This window comes from Tupaia chinensis, unplaced genomic scaffold (assembly GCF_000334495.1).
Source record: "Tupaia chinensis unplaced genomic scaffold, TupChi_1.0 Scaffold145607_1, whole genome shotgun sequence".
Classification (NCBI taxonomy): Eukaryota; Metazoa; Chordata; class Mammalia; order Scandentia; family Tupaiidae; genus Tupaia; species Tupaia belangeri.
This window is the reverse complement of record NW_006205464.1, coordinates 368,484-384,795: the sequence shown is the minus strand read 5'-3', so window position 1 is coordinate 384,795 and position 16,312 is coordinate 368,484. Positions and strand designations below refer to the sequence as shown.

At 35.9% G+C, this 16,312-nt stretch overlaps 1 non-coding gene across 1 annotated transcript; it reads right to left on the bottom strand.

Moving 5' to 3' along the window:
- Positions 1-10,801: 10,801 nt before the first annotated feature.
- LOC114006080 (U1 spliceosomal RNA) lies at positions 10,802-10,965 on the bottom strand. Its single transcript, XR_003547845.1, has one exon. It is a non-coding gene; the product is annotated as a U1 spliceosomal RNA (small nuclear RNA).
- Positions 10,966-16,312: the final 5,347 nt, after the last annotated feature.

Here is a 16,312-nt window from a genome sequence, read left to right as displayed (position 1 = left end):
ACATGCCACTGGAGCCCTATGAGTTGGCCTGGGTTCAGATCCTGGGTGACCTGAATATACCAGGTATGCATGTGTGCATCCATGAACCTGATAATCAGGAAGACTTGGGGTTGGAATTATTGCATGGTGAGACTGTATCAGGAGTACCTGTGTCTGTCTCTGTCTCACGACAGAAAGAAAGAAATTTTTAAGAAACTATTATTTGCAGAAACATTGATAAATCTGAGGGGCATTATGTTGAGTGAAACAAGTCAGGCATAGGAGGGAATACACTGCATGTTCTCACACATATGTGGAAGTCAAAGATGCTAGTTTCATTGAAGCAAAGATTAGAATAGTAGTTACTAGAACCTGGGAAGGGTATGAAGGAGGAGGGGAGTGAAATAGTTGATGAATACATTTTTTTAAGAATTATTTTATTTAACTTTATTTATTTATTTAAATTTTACAAGAAAGGGATATAGTGAAAGAGAGGAGAGAGAAAGAGAGAGAGAGAGAAAGAGAGAGAAAGAGAGAGAAGGAAAGTGAGAAAGCAAGGCACCAGCTAGTAGAATGAGAGTTGAAGGTACAAAACATATAGTAGTATTCTTTGATGAAGACGATAAACATGGTAATATTGTTGGTTTGATTATCATACACTGCATGCATGCTTTGAAAAAAACATATCATGACAAAAGTGTACAACAATTCAATGTAAATAAGAAATTATATAATAAAATATTTAAAAAAATAAGAATAAAAATCCAGCTTAAAGGAAGAAAAATTGTATTGCAAGATATTTCAATTAAAACAATTTGATCAACCAAATTAAGTGTGGTGTGTATGTGTATATATGGGAGTGGTCTTCAGAAATTTCATAGAAAACACATATTATGAAAAAGTTGCATGAATGTCAAGATGTCTTGTGCCAAAATAATTTTGTACTAACCTCTGATAATCTGCCTAAAAAGGATCTTGTTTTAAAGCACTAAGAATTATAATCTATACATTTGAAATAACCCCTATCAAAGCATTAATTCTGGTAACATTGAAGCAAGGACATCAAATTTATGGTGGAACATAGATGGAAGACTAGTGAAATGACTGACACTTTACAAAACATTTAGGGGACATTGCTTGAAAGAATTCTGTAATTTAAAAATGCACAGTTTGTTTTTAAGAAGAAATGAGATGATGTTGCAAGAATGTGGTGGTATTTTAAACCTGCAATGGTAGATTGTCCACATCAATTGTCAAGGAAAAGATTAGCATGTTCATCCCCTAATTAAAAACGACTAATGATTAGGACAAGCAGTTGGCATAATGGCTATGTCACTGGACTCCCATGTAGTCAACCGCGGTTCACGTCCTAGACCTGGCGGCTTAAACTCACTCAGGGTGCGTGTGCATGTGTGCTCAAGATTCCTAGAGGAAAATGGTGGAGAAGGGATTGTGGTGTGGCCATCCCCCAGGAGGTGATTTCTCACATTCTGTCTCTCAGTCTTTGTCTTTTTGGTGAGTGCACATGCCCTGTAGCAAAAATCTGTCCAAAAAAAAAAAAAAAAAAGACTAATGATTAACAGCAAAAACAGTAGTCATCCCCTGTAGACATCTCAATTATTTCATCTTACACATTTTGGCTGAAAAAGTCCAGTGGAGCAAACTTTCTTCTCAATGGTATCCAAATCATTGGGCAGAAAAGAGTAAAACTTCAAATGGGATTTTAAACAAATGAGATCAAGATTTTGAAGTCTTTTTTTTTTTTTTAATAATTATAACCATAGATGAAACATGGCTTTACTATTATGATCCTGAACACAAAGCACAATTAAAACCATTACTACCAAGAGGTGAACATGTTTCAGTCAAAGCAAAAGTAATTAAGAACAAAGGTCATAACAATAGCTTTTAATTTTAATTTACTTTATACATTTAATGACTATGCATCACTTCACTTGTAAACTGCATTTACCCAACATGAATACACTTCCCACCAGTTCAGATGAGGATACAATAGTTTTTTGACAGGCTTGAGGCATTTTTCTTGTTCACTTTCTCGAAGCCTAAAGATATTAGCATTAATAACTGTTTATTTTGAGAGGAATTAAAGGTAATATTCAAAGTTTTAATAGAAAAACACCCAGAATGGCTTCATTAGAGAGTCCTCTACTCTGACATTCCTCATGCTCATTCCCCTCATCAAAAGATGCCAATTTGGAAAGAAATTTTGACGGAAAATCATTACACATCAACCTTATAGCCCTGATTTTACTCCTTCTGAGTTCTCTCTGCTCTTAATCTTAAAAAATCTTTAAAGGGCATCCATCTTCTTCAGTTAATAATGCAAAAAAGACTGCTTTGACATAGTTAAATGTCCAGAACCCTAAGTTCTTTAAAGATGGACTACATGCCTGGTAATCATTGCTTACAAAAGTGTCTTGAACTTGCTAATACTTATATTGCAAAATAATGTTTATATTTTTAATTTTTATCCTTTAATTTCATTTTTCTATATAGACTTTGAAACCCTCTCATATCTACACCATATACATATATTCAGAATCTTGTAAGAAATAATTTATTTAATAACTTCCATGACTTGATTCAAAATGAATGATTTTTTTATAGGTAAGCAAATCAACTAATCCTATTTTTTTTCCTTTTTTGAATTTTTTCTTTATTAATTTTTTACATTTAATTATTGTACATCTTTACAGTATACAAAATTATTTTCCTAGTATGAATACTATGCTGCATATTAATCCAGTCAAAGGTATTCACATTATGCTCATCAGATAATTTTCCATTTTTGTGTCCAATGACAATTTTGCATTTGTCCCCCTTGACTCCCTCCCTCCTGCATTACCCACCTTCCTCCCACACTGTCTTTAGTACCCACAGTTGCTCTCCATGCTTTTATACCTTCCGATCTTTCATTTTCTGCCATAGAGTGCAGACATTCGGTTTATATTAAGTGGGGACATACAGACAACTTTCCAAAGAAGATATACTAACAGCCAAAAACATATGAAAAAAGGATCAACATTTTATATCATAAAGTTGATGCAAATAAAAACCACAATGAGATACTACCTAAACCCAGTCAGAATGGTAAGATTAAAAAAATAAAGAATGATAAATGCTGGTGAGGCTGTGGTGAAAAGGGAACATTCCTGCACTCTTGGTTAGAATATAAATTAGCACAGCCACTGTGGAGAATAGGAAAGTTCCCCAAGGACCTACACATAGACCTCTCATATAATCCAGCAATTCCACTCCCAGGTACCAACCCAAAAAATAGGAATACACTTAGGCAGAAGCACACTTCACATCCATGTTTATGGCTGCATTATTCACAATTGTTAACAGATGGAATAATCCAAATGTCCAAGAACACAGTAATTCTAATTTTTAGTGGAAAAATGCAAGTCTTTTCCCTTAGAGAAGTCTTTTTTTATAGTGTGTATATAGTTGTTATGGTGACTATGTTTATGTGAAAAGCAAAATGAATAGTTTTTAATATTGATGTAATGATATATTGAGTTTTTAATATGAATAAAGCAGTAAATAAACTTTGACTAATCCTTAGCTTTAGTCTCCATGTGATAAAACCAGCATTATTTGATAATCCTGTGTGAGGTTCACACACAATGAGCCTGAAAAGTAAGCTGAGAAAAAAAATCCTATTTAAAGTTAATCAATTGTTGAGCTCAGCGATTGAAACTTAAAAAAGAGAGAGGCAAGACATTTATGGGACAAAGAAATGGGCTCACCTGTTGATGATAACGTGTATAGTATCCCCAACTGGGCTAGTGAGAAATGTATTAATGTTGGAACATTCGCTTTACAAGCTAAGTGACATATGTGAATGAAAGTATAAAAAAATTCAAAATAAAATTAAATAAGAAAAGAGCCTACACTACCTGTTTTTGAAAAGCTTCCTAATTTTTAATAATACAAATGTTTACAGAAACAACTATTTTCTTCTGCTATCTTTCCATGATGGCGGTCTAAAGCAGCTTGGAAACTGAACTTTACCTCTAGGAAGTGATATTTTACAGGACAATTCCATGCGTATATTACCATTTCAGTCATTTTGATATATTTCAATTTTTTAAAAATGTACTGTTTGAGTATAGTGTCCCAATAACTAGAGTAAATTATTTTTTATTAAAAAAATGTGCAAAGGCTAAAATTTGCAAACACTAGCATAAAAATAGTGTGTTTTTAATAATGTCCTTAGAAGACCTAGAAAACTAAATTTACATCCCCTCCAAAGTAAGAGAAAATTGAGACTGAATCACTTATTATCATAAATATGCTTAAAATAGCTCTAGAATTTTCAGTGTAATCATGAATGCATTCATTTTCCCAACACTCATGTTAGGTTAGTAAAATTTTTCAAAATTTTAGTTATTTAAAGTTTACTCTCATCACTGGTGAAGTAATATTATATTGATTAGATTCAAAAAATATTTTCAAATTAATAAACTATTTGCTTTATTTACCCTTAGAATACTTGCTTAATTTTTAATGTAGGCTTTTAATTATTAGATTATTTATATTTTTGAAAGGTTAAACTTTAATTGGTTTAGTGATTTATATATTTAGGAAACGTGTATGTAGGAAACATTCTTGACTCTTGTGAACTTAATTTTCCTCAAATTTTATTAAAATTTTTAGAACAAGGATGTTTTCTCTTAATATTTAAGTATTTCTAGAATCTGCACTATTTGTATCCAATGTGCCATCTAGACTGCCAGCTGATCTATACTGCTGTTCACCTTCACCTAATCACACTGAAAATGTGTAAAATCTCAAATAACATAATGAATGCTTTAAAACTCAACATTCAGGCCAACAGCAGAGCCTTTGTTGGACCAGCCAGTGGCAAGGTGGCTAAAACAGTGGATTCCACATCTCCAACTGCACAATCTGGGTCCTAGACCTTCAGTATGAGAACCATACCAGACGTGTGTTCATGTGTGCCCAAAATTCCATGAGTAAAATGGAGAAGAAGAGATTGTGGAATGATCATCCTCCTTTGGGGTGATATCTCACTTTTTCTCTCTCTTTCTTTCCTCATTGAATGCACACACTCTACAGCAAAAACAAAACAACAACAAAACATCTTAATTATAGAGAGGTGACTATGTGGGTTTAAGTACTTTAGAGGACAGACTTAAAATCTCAGGAAATGATTGTTGCATTTACTTTAACATATGCATATTTTCATGCATATGATTCATGGATCTTTTTCTATTACATCATTTAAGTTTCTTTATTTGTCAAAGGCCAGAAAAAGAACATTGTGTGTGTGTGTGTGTGTGTGTGTGTGTGTGTGTAATTTAGGTTTTGGTCATAGAGTGTGTGCTCACCTGGGAGTCAGAGAGAAACAGTGAGAGAGAGTGAGAATCTGGCATAACATTCCAGTGAAGATTATTTCCCAGAAGTGAAAGGCAAAGACCAGATGTCTTTTTGAACATAATTCAGTTCTTTACAACACAACTGAACTTACCAAAGTTCGCATTTAGGTTATCATTTTAAGGTTCTGCAGCAAAGATTTTTTTTTTTTGGGGGGGGAGAGATTTTTGCGATAGGGCGCGTGCGCTTGCCAGACAAACAAGAGAGAAACAGAGAGACAGAAAGCGAGAAATCACCCCCCCAGAGGGGGATGGCCACACCTCAATCCCTTCTCCTCCATTCTCCTCTCGGGATCTTGGACACGCACTCACACGTGCCCAGCGTGAGTTTTAAGCCACCGGGTCCAGGATGCGAACCGTGGTCGACTACATGGGAGTCCAGCGACATAGTCATTATGCTAGCTGCTGGTCCCTGCAACAAAGATTCTAAAGGTTTCAGACACTATTGTTTGTAACGCCTCTTGTCTTTTCTACTGAAATATTAGCCGATGTTCCTTAGAAATAGGGGAAAAACTCCAGCCTTAAAGGAAAAGATGATGTTTGGATACAATGCCACTTACTTGCCAGCTCTAATATGTGGCTTGCCAGTTCACTGTTCCTGGCTTATGAGAAAGTTAATTAAATTTTATGCATTTCTTATATAATATATTGTGCACATTCTATGATTAAACAACTATAGTCATTTTTCTGCCATAATTTGAAACAAGTTTCTAGTGTATTTAACTTATTTTTATTATATGTATTCTGTGATATTAGAAAAATGTCACTTAATTTATAGAAATTAAATCCAAATACTTTTATCATCCATAAATTGTAGCTTTATTTAGTAAAGGCCTTGCCGTCATGGGATGTTTTTCTATTAGAAACTTTGACAAATGCCTTGTAACCATAGAAATGATTTGTGAGACAGCAGGAGTAGCCAAAATAGATTAAATTAATGTGTTAGGTTTAGTGTTCACACAGCATGCTTTACTTTAATTGATTACTCTATGACCAAACTTAAATTACTAATATAAGTGCTGATAGAAGAAAATGAATTTTTAATAAAACACCCTTTGTATCATAGAAGCAGATTAATCTAAGTGAAAAGGCTATCATTTGTAATAAGCTTTTAAGGCTACTTTGATATCTTGAATACACGCAAGGTTAAAGAGCTTATAAATACAAAGAACAGAATAAGTTGAAATAATTTAACAGTAAGTCTCTGCAATTAACTTTGAATTATGATGCATTTAGATGTTAAAACTCAGTAATATATTTAAATTGAGAAGAAGCAGCCATAAATTCTTCCTAGCACTGAATTTGCAAAAGACTCACTTATTTATAGGTTATTCACAATAAAATTATATGAACAAAAGTCACAAATGTGTAAATGAAAACATGATTAATTTATGAAATGTAAAACTGAGACTCACAGTCTATTTTCACATAGATATAATATCAATGAACATAATTCAGGGAGAATGTACAATCATCATAGTCAATATCAACAACACCATCTATACAATGAAGTTTTAATCAATAATGAGAAATATCACAACATAACAAACTGCAATAACACATCCTAATTAAAAAATGCCTTATAAGGTAATATAGAGTAAAAAAAGATTAACATAATAGAAAGAAAATAGAAAATCTTATGCACATTAAAGCAGATTTCATTTAATGCCCATATTTTATTAACATGTTAAATTCTGTAATATGAGGTTGTGTTACAATATGGAATCTTGTGCACTATAAAATACCTGTAAGACTGTCATGGATTGTTGTGACTATATATTTTCTTTTTTTAATTATTTTTATTCAACTTTATTTCTCCATTTATTTATTTTGATTTGATCAGAGAGGGACAGAGTGAGAGAAGAGAGAGAAAGTGACAAAACAATCCGCCAGGTCTAGGACTTGAACTGTGGTCAGTCATGTATAAGTATAATGTCCTTAACCACCATGCCACCTGTCAGCCTCATGACCACATATTTTCAATTTTTCTTTTCTTTTCTATCTTTTTTTTTTTTTTTTGGAGAGATTTTTGCTATAGGGCGCGTGCACTCGCCAGACAGACAGAGAGAGACATAGAGACAGAAAGCGAGAAATCACCCCCCAGGGGGAATGGTCACGCCACAATCCCTTCTCCTCCATTCTTCTCTCAGGATCCTGGGCACGCAGGCACACGCGCCCGGCATGAGTTTTAAGCCACCCGGTTCAGGACGCAAACCACGATCGACTACGTGGGAGTCCAGTGACATAACCATTACGCAAACTGCTGGTTCCCAATATTTTCAATTTTTCTGTGGTCATGCATTCACTGCAGTCATACACTGAGAGATCCCATGTTTGGTTAGTGATCCAATGTTGCCATCTTGAAATTCTTAAAAATATTGAAAAAAGGAACCTGTATTTTTATGTTGTACTCTGCCCTACAAATTCTGTGGCTAGTTCTGAGTACACATGGTCATAAACCTTATCAAGCTATGCAGGTGTCATCAGTGTGAAAAACTGTCTTGTCTAGGTCAAGAGACAGGGCACCACTGCTGGCCATGTGTTAAATTAGTTGCATACACGGGGCCAGCAGTTGGCGTAATGGCTATATCACTGGACTCCCACATAGTCGACCACGGTTTGAGTCTCGGACCCAGCGGCTTAAACTCACGCTGGGCATGTGTGCATACGTGCCCAAGATCCCAAGAGGAGAATGGAAGAGAAGGGATTGCGGCGTGGCCATCCCCCCTGGGGGTTGATTTCTCACTTTCTGTCTTTCTGTCTCTCTCTGTCTTTCTAGTGAGCACACGCACCCTATAGCAAAAAAAAAAAAAAGAAAAGAAAAGAAAAAAAAAAACCTCTCCAAAAAAATGAAAAGAAAAAAATAATTAGTTACATACTTTGGGAAGACTTGGTGAAGATATGACTGTTTTCAGGAACTGAGTAAGCCCAGACCTTAATGTCATTCCTTCCTAATATGGCAAGGTTCTTCTATGAATATTCCCACCAGGATAGTAGAGAAGAGATCCTTCCTGACTTAAAAAAAAAAGTGAAAAATAAAAATAAGAGAGGGAATGTGAATGCTAAATTGGGGAAATTAAATTGAGTACAAGAAGGATAGATTCATCCACTAAATGCAAAGAATGTACAATAGTATAAACAGAAACAATTTTAAAGTCATGATAACATGATTAATGCAGAGTTGTACAATGTAAGTGGAAATCTTTAACTTATCTCTCAAAATGATATGGAATAAGTACATAGAAAAATCAAAGATAATATAGATTCTAAAGAACATAATAAACAAGTCTGAGTTAATAGGCTTATGTGAAAGTTAATAAATTAGACAAAATAGACATGTGAAGAGTTCCCAGATGTCCCGAAATCATTCAAAATTGATATTCTCAAGGCAATAAATAAACTGTAATCAATTGCTGAAATTAGAAATAGCCTAGTTTCTGACCTTAGTGCAGTAATATGAGTAATTATTAAGCTTAATACCACAGTACCCATTAGGAATTGTAATATAAAATCATCTAAATAGCTCTAATTGCTCTGAGAGGAAATCAAAATTACAAAGGCTATTTGGAAATTAAGGACTTGTGAAACAAACATAACAAAGTATATGAAATATTCTTAAATCCTTACTCAAAGGAAAAAGAAAAACTATAAATGTTTTCATTATTAACAAGAGAGACTGAATGTATACTATGTAATAATTACATTTAAATGTACTAATTGGAAAATGATGGATAAAAATTCAATGTAACTAGGAATAGATAATATTTAATGTGTGTTTATTACATGCCAGAGTTCTTGTTCCAGGCAGGTTTTTCAGAGACATGAAATGACAGGCAAATAGGAGATACATATATTAATATTTATTTGTACTTTATATATTCATATATAAAGAGATTTGTTATCATGTATTGACTCACATGAGTAAAGACACTGAGAATTTCCACTATCTGTCCCATGCAGATTGGAGATCCATGAAATTGAACAATATAATTTTTAGTTCTTATTCTAGAGTCAGAGAATAAGGAGTGCTAATGGTGGAAAGTCTATTTGAAGTCAGAATACCCATAACCCAACTCAGGAAGTCAAACATAAACAGTGAATTCTCTCTTCAAGTTTTTGTCCTATTCAGCCACTCAAAGGATTGAATAATAGTCCCTCATATTGAGAAGGCAATATACTTCACTCAGTCTAGCAATTCAAAATTAACCTCTCCTACAAACTCTCATATCTGGGCATCTCATGGCCTAATCAAGCTCTTCTAAAAAATATTACGTAAATTATCCATTTTGGTGCTGAATGATACTATTGTTCACCTCATTTTATCCATAAAGAAACTTAGGTGCAGATGTTAATTGTCTTAGCCAAAGTGACAGAGCTGTGTAAGTAGAAGAGCATTTAGTGTATAAGTGTAGTCATAGAGTCTTCCATGCTGTGTCTTCAATGTGCAATAAAATTGCCCACACTGACTCCATGTTTACCACTACCAGGCCCTGTTCTATATGGTTTCCATTTTAATGAACAGGGAAAGCAAAGGTGAAATGAAAAAGAACACATGAAAACATGGCATAAAAGTACATTAGGACAGTCATGTTATCACCACATGAAAGGAAATGTCATTCTTTTAATCATAATTTCATTTTTTTCTGACATAAACTGTTGTGTAATAATTTGTATTATAAGCTAGAAAATTCATTTAGGAAGATCTTTCTGATCTGAGCTATGTTTGTTTTTTGTTTTTAAGGTTTATTTATTTCTTCTGCAAATGAGAAAGACAGAGAGAAAGACAATACTTCCAATTGGGTCTTGATATTGTCATCCATCCCTAGTTAGTGGCAGCTAGCCCTAGATCACAGGCAGGCATATGCCCAGTGTATTTAGGTAGGTCTCGAGACTAGAACTGGGAACCATTCCATGTGGGATCACCTCATTGAATATTGCATTTTATTACTGTGACACTATGGTTCTTATTTTTTGAGTTTGTTTGTTTTTTATGGTGTGTGCACTAGAAGTGTTTGTAAATCAGTCTTATATAGTCAATGGGAAACAGAACTTTTGGTACAAGAATGAACACTCAGTAGGTGCTGCAAAGCAGAGATTACAGCTAAGGTTATATACCAGCTATCACCTACTCAAGATGTCACCAGTATTAAGTCTTCCAGGACAGCCATCAGAGTTGCCATAGCTAGAACTACCACAGGAATTTCTGTTGCCTCTCCTGGGATGACCCAACAACCAAGAACTCTCCGTGCTTCAGTCAAGCACTCTACAATGAGAAGCCACATTGAAAGGGTGAATGCTCTATTGATTAACTTTAAGTGTATGTTCTACAACAGCACCCAATGAACTAGCTGTCTGTCCACGTTTTTTTTTGTTTGTTTGTTTTTGTTTTTTTTTTTTTTAAGGGGAAAGCATGTACACAGTCCCCCACTACCACAGATTATGCAGTCAAGTTTCCCGCATTTGGGGAAATCACAGGGGTCAGCACACCCAGAGTGCAATGGATGAGCCTCACCCTGGGAAAACCACCTTCGTGATCATGGTATCTCCCTTGCCAGGTAAGTATATCCACTTTTGCAAACGATATTAAGTAAGGGAATATGTAATTGGTACAGCAATTCTTCTCTGCCAGTACCTCATGGATACATGGTATCAGAGGCAAGTGTGGCAAACAGACTTGCCAGGCCCCAAGATGCACAAACAACAAAAGCTGACATTTAACAATACATGGTAGTTATTAGCTTCTCTTTCATTTCCATGTACTTGACAAATGTAAACTATTCTATAACTATTTTTGTTACCCAGATAATTATTTAAATATCATTAGACATTTGATCTAAGTATGTCAATCAAATTGGTGACAATTTAAATGAATGAATACATAAATGGATGATGAAAAGTATTTTTCTCAGAAGTTTATAATACACCTCCACCAAATAAAAAATGCACATTAATTACAGACATCACAGAGTAATAGTTTAATATAAACATTCTTTTATATAGTCCATAATTGACCAAAACCTTTTATACTTTGCCTTGACTCTCATCAAAATTAAAAAAGAAAAATCGATTTGTACTGAAAGGCAGCAATGTTAATATATTGCTCATGTGTTGTTGACACCATGTACCATTTCTTGCAAAATGAAGAATGACAAATTGCAAATTACACGACCTGTGAAATACATTATCATTTACCACAAGCCTTCCTTCGAGGTTTTTATATAGTAGGATAAATAGGCTGTCAAAAGAAGAAAGTGACTTATAAAACTGCCATCTACTTGAGTGGCAGGTTTCTGTATGAGCATTTAAAAAAATATATACATATATATGTATATATATGTGTGTGTGTGTGTATGTATATATATATACTGAACTGTATATTTGTATGTATATACACATACACTGTATATATATACATACACATATATACACACACACACACACACACACACACATTTAGTTTATGTGCCTGGGTACTAATTCTAAATCCAGACAGAGCAAAAACACATGGAGAAAAAACTATCTGTTTTGAAAGTGTGAAGTTAACTGAAACCTTGCTTTATTTTGGAAAATGTAAATGGGCTTAAATTTGCACCAGGAGTGAATTTGAAAGGAAGAGTTTAAACATTATTATTCTGCCTCTTAGAATCCAATGAAAAGAGAAAAAAAACGACTGTACAATTTGGAGTGGGAGATGCATTAGTGGTTTCTCTCTAAATTACTTTAAAATAACTTTTCGGTAAAATTTACATAACATTCAGAATTCCACAGTCAATCAAGGAAAAAAGAAAGTGAAACTGGAAAGCTAAAATAACACAAGGAGAAATATAGAGCCATAGTCAAATTCAAATTCATTTCGTGATACTGTATAAGAAAGCATACACAATGTATGTTGCAATGTACTAGTATACAGCTATGAAAGTGTTTTGACTCAGATAAATTCCTTGTTTACTAAAACTCCATGAGAGATTTTTATCTTTAAGTTCTGCTTTAAGCAATTTATATAGAAAACCATGAAACTGCTTTTGGGGTGAATTAAATCAATTAATTTAATTCATTATATTTAGCATACTGAGAGATTTTACAAACGCAACAAAACCACTATTGGGGTAATCTATTCCACTGACTCAGAAGGACACATCTATAAATTTTGAAAATCTGAATTATCAAGTATAATTGTCTCCTTGTGAACAGACTGACCCTCCTTTTTCTTTCTGATTACTTTTCAGATTCATAAACTCACAGACATTTTCAACCATAACTTTGACCTTTTGAAAAATTTCCTAAAATGACTTCCAGGGATCCAGTGGGTGGCATAGTGGTTAAGGTACTGAACTCCCTCATGGCTCACTGCCATTTGAATCCTGGACCAGGCAGCTTGAAACTCACACCAGGTGTGTGTACACATGTGCCCAAAATCTCAGGAGGACAACGGAGGAGGAGAAGGGATTATGGCATGGCTACTTCCCCTGGCAGGGGTTTACTTCTCACTTTCTCTCTCTTACTCTCCAGTGAGTGCACACTCCCTATAGCAAAAATCACTTGGAGAAGAAGAAGAAGAAGAAGAGGAGGAGGAGGAGGAGGAGGAGGAGGAGAAAAGACCCAGATTATAACTTAATTTGTATATTACGGTAGTTTAGGTGTAGATGTAGAGTCCAGTCTCATAAAGGGCAGCAAGCTTGGTCTACCAGTAGGCTAAGAGATCAGCTGTGCTAAAGAGTGAACTACAGCCTGGCTCCTGGGAAGGATTGTATGCAGAAGGCCTTCGGAGTGCTCTGTGACAGTAAATGCACATGTGCTCTTGTTCCCAGAGAATCAGAGCATCAAGCACATGGGTGTTCCATGATGCCTGGAAATTGAATGACACCTTAATCATTTCCTTTTAATCTCATCCTGATTTATTTTTGCTTTAGTTCCATTTTGATATTTATGATTTTGTTTTTCATGTAGAACCAATTCATCAAATGTGCTATATAGTTTTGAAAACTGCCTTTATGTTTTTACTCTGTTATGAGCTATATCATCAATTAAGCAAAATATTCTTTTCTTTCTTCTGAAGATTTGTCATTGATCCATAGTCATTTTTCCTATCTCGTTTGCCTTCTCAATTAGAAATTGTTTTATGGATATGCAGAATTTTTAAGTTGCAGCATCATACACTTGACCTAAACATAAGTAAGAACTCTTATGTTTTGTCAGCTGAATTATGTCTTCTCTAAATCATGGTTGTCTTTCAGTTAGGGTCTAATCAGTAGATAAATCATGCAGTAATTAGTACAGAGGTAGTTTATCAAAAGAATTATTGCCTAGTTACTGATGGATGGGTTGGTTACAAAGACAAATTGAATAGTTTTGTTTTTGTTTTAATTTTTGTTTTTGCCTCAAGATGCATGCTCTCACTGGAAAGACACAGAAAGAGATAGTGAGAGGAAAAATGAGAACCCCCATCCCCCAGAAGAGATGGCCGTGCTGCAAAAGTCCTTCTCCCCCATTCTCCTCCTGGGAGAACAAAATGTGTACACAAAAACATGAACACACATCCAGAGAGATTTTTAAGCCTCTAGGTCCAGGAATTGAACTGTGATCAGACATGTGGGAGTCCAGAACTTCAACCATCTTGCCACCTGCTGACTGGTGGGCCTCATTAATAGAACTTGAAAGAATATATTAGTACCAACACACGAAGTTCCCACTACTACTAGGACTGATACACAGTGCAAAAAAGAGAAATGTTTAAAATAGTCTTTTCCTATCTCTTATTGTCCTTCCACCTCACAGTCCCCAAAGTAACAGGCTCAGACTTACTGAAGAGTATGTGGGTGGAGCTCACCCGATGGTGAAGTTCATTGATGTTCTATAGGATAAGGCTGACAAGCAGGAAATTGTATCCATGGATGTAAAGGAAACTCAGGGAAGCTGCACTTGTGCTGGATGGAATGTCATGACCTTTCTGGGGAGCTGTCTGTAGCACACACACAGGAGTGCTATTGAATTTAGAGGTCTTGTAGAACTTGTGCTAACGTGGCTTTCATACATTCTTCAAAGTTTACGCCATCCTCATTGTCCTGAATGGCAGGTAAGCCTCTCTGTTTCAAGAAGAAAAGAAAGCGTGAATTAACTCAAAAAACTTTTTTCTCCTGCAATGCCCCTCCAGTACCCTTTCTCATCAAAGCTTGATATCTTGCCAGCTGGGGAAGAAGGCATGTTTACAAAATTAACTACTGGGAACTTGAAAAATCATTCAGGATTTATTACACCATCCTTAGCAGGTTGAAAGTTTGTATAGTATCAGGAAGACAATGGAAAGAAACTCATAATTTAAGCAAAAGGAGAGATTAAAAAATCTATTATTGCACTTGCAGATGGTGTGGTAGTTATGGGCGCTGGACTCCTACATGGTCAACTGTGATTTGAGTACCAGGACTGGTGGCTTGCTTTCTCACTTTCCTTCTCTTTCTCTCACTCTGTCCCTCTCTGGTCAAATTAAAATAAATAAGTGAATAAATAAAGAAAAATTTATTGTTAAAATATCAACTTAAAAAAAATCATAGGGAACCAGCAGTTAGCGTAATGGCTATGTCGCTGGACTCCCACGTAGTCGACCGTGGTTCGTGTCCCGGATCCGGTGGCTTAAAACTCACGCCGGGCGCGTATGCATGCATGCCCAAGATCCTGAGAGGAGAATGGAGGAGAAGGGATTGCGGCGTGACCATCCCCCCTGGGGGGTGATTTCTCGCTTTCTGTCTCTCTGTCTCTCTCTGTCTGTCTGGCGAGCGCACGCGCCCTACAGTGAAAATCTCTCCAAAAAAAAAAAAAAAATCGTAAAGGGGACCAGCAGGTGGTATAATGGTTATGTTACTGGACTCCCATGTAGTCAACCATGGTTCGAGTGCAGGACCCAGTGACTTAATACTCACACTGGGCACATATGCATACATTCCCAAGAATCCCGAGAGTAGAACGGAGGAAATCAGTCCCCTGACTTCTTGCTTTCTATATCTCTGTCTCTCTGGTGCATGCATCCTATAAGCACAAATCTCTCAAAAAAAAAAAACGTCATGAAGGGGACCCATAGAGGGGCATAATGGTTACATCACTGGACTCCCACTTAGTCTGAGTTTTAAGCTGCCAGTCTGAGATTCAAACTCACACTGGACACATGTGCATGTATGCCCAAAATCCTGAGAGGAGGCTGAAGGATAAGGGATTGTGGCATGGCCAGCCCATGAGGGGTGATTTCTTGCTTTCTGTCTTTCTTCTCTCCAGTAAGTGCATGCGTCCTATAGCAATAGTCTCTCTAAAAAGAAAATGATCATGCCTTCTGGCTGGACCATTGATTATCAGATTTGAAAAGGCTAATCTGGCTGTTGTCTAAACCACCTACTCCGTGGTATTCTATTAGAACAACCAGTACTAAGACATCTGACCTCGGGAAGAGAAGTGTAGTGAGCTGTAAAGGAAAGGTATGTGAGAGCATGGGGAAAGGCACAAATCAGGGGCACAGCTGCAAAAATGATAGTCCTAAAACTTACAGCTGTCATGGTGGTAGGGACTCTGACAAGTCCTGGACACCACCCTGCTTTCACGATGAGCAACTAATTCACTTGTTTGAGCTATTTCTCTACTTTTTAAAATTTTTATTTCTAATCACAAATTCAACATGAAGTCATTTTTGGTTATGTAAAGAATCAAACTGCTGGGGAACCAGCAGTTAGCGTAATGGCTATGTCGCTGGACTCCCACGTAGTCGACCGTGGTTCGCGTCCCGGACCCGGTGGCTTAAAACTCACGCTGGGCGCATAGCATGCATGCCCAAGATCCTGAGAGGAGAATGGAGGAGAAGGGATTGCGGCGTGACCATCCCCCCTGGGGGGTGATTTCTCGTTTTCTGTCTCTATGTCTCTCTCTGTCTG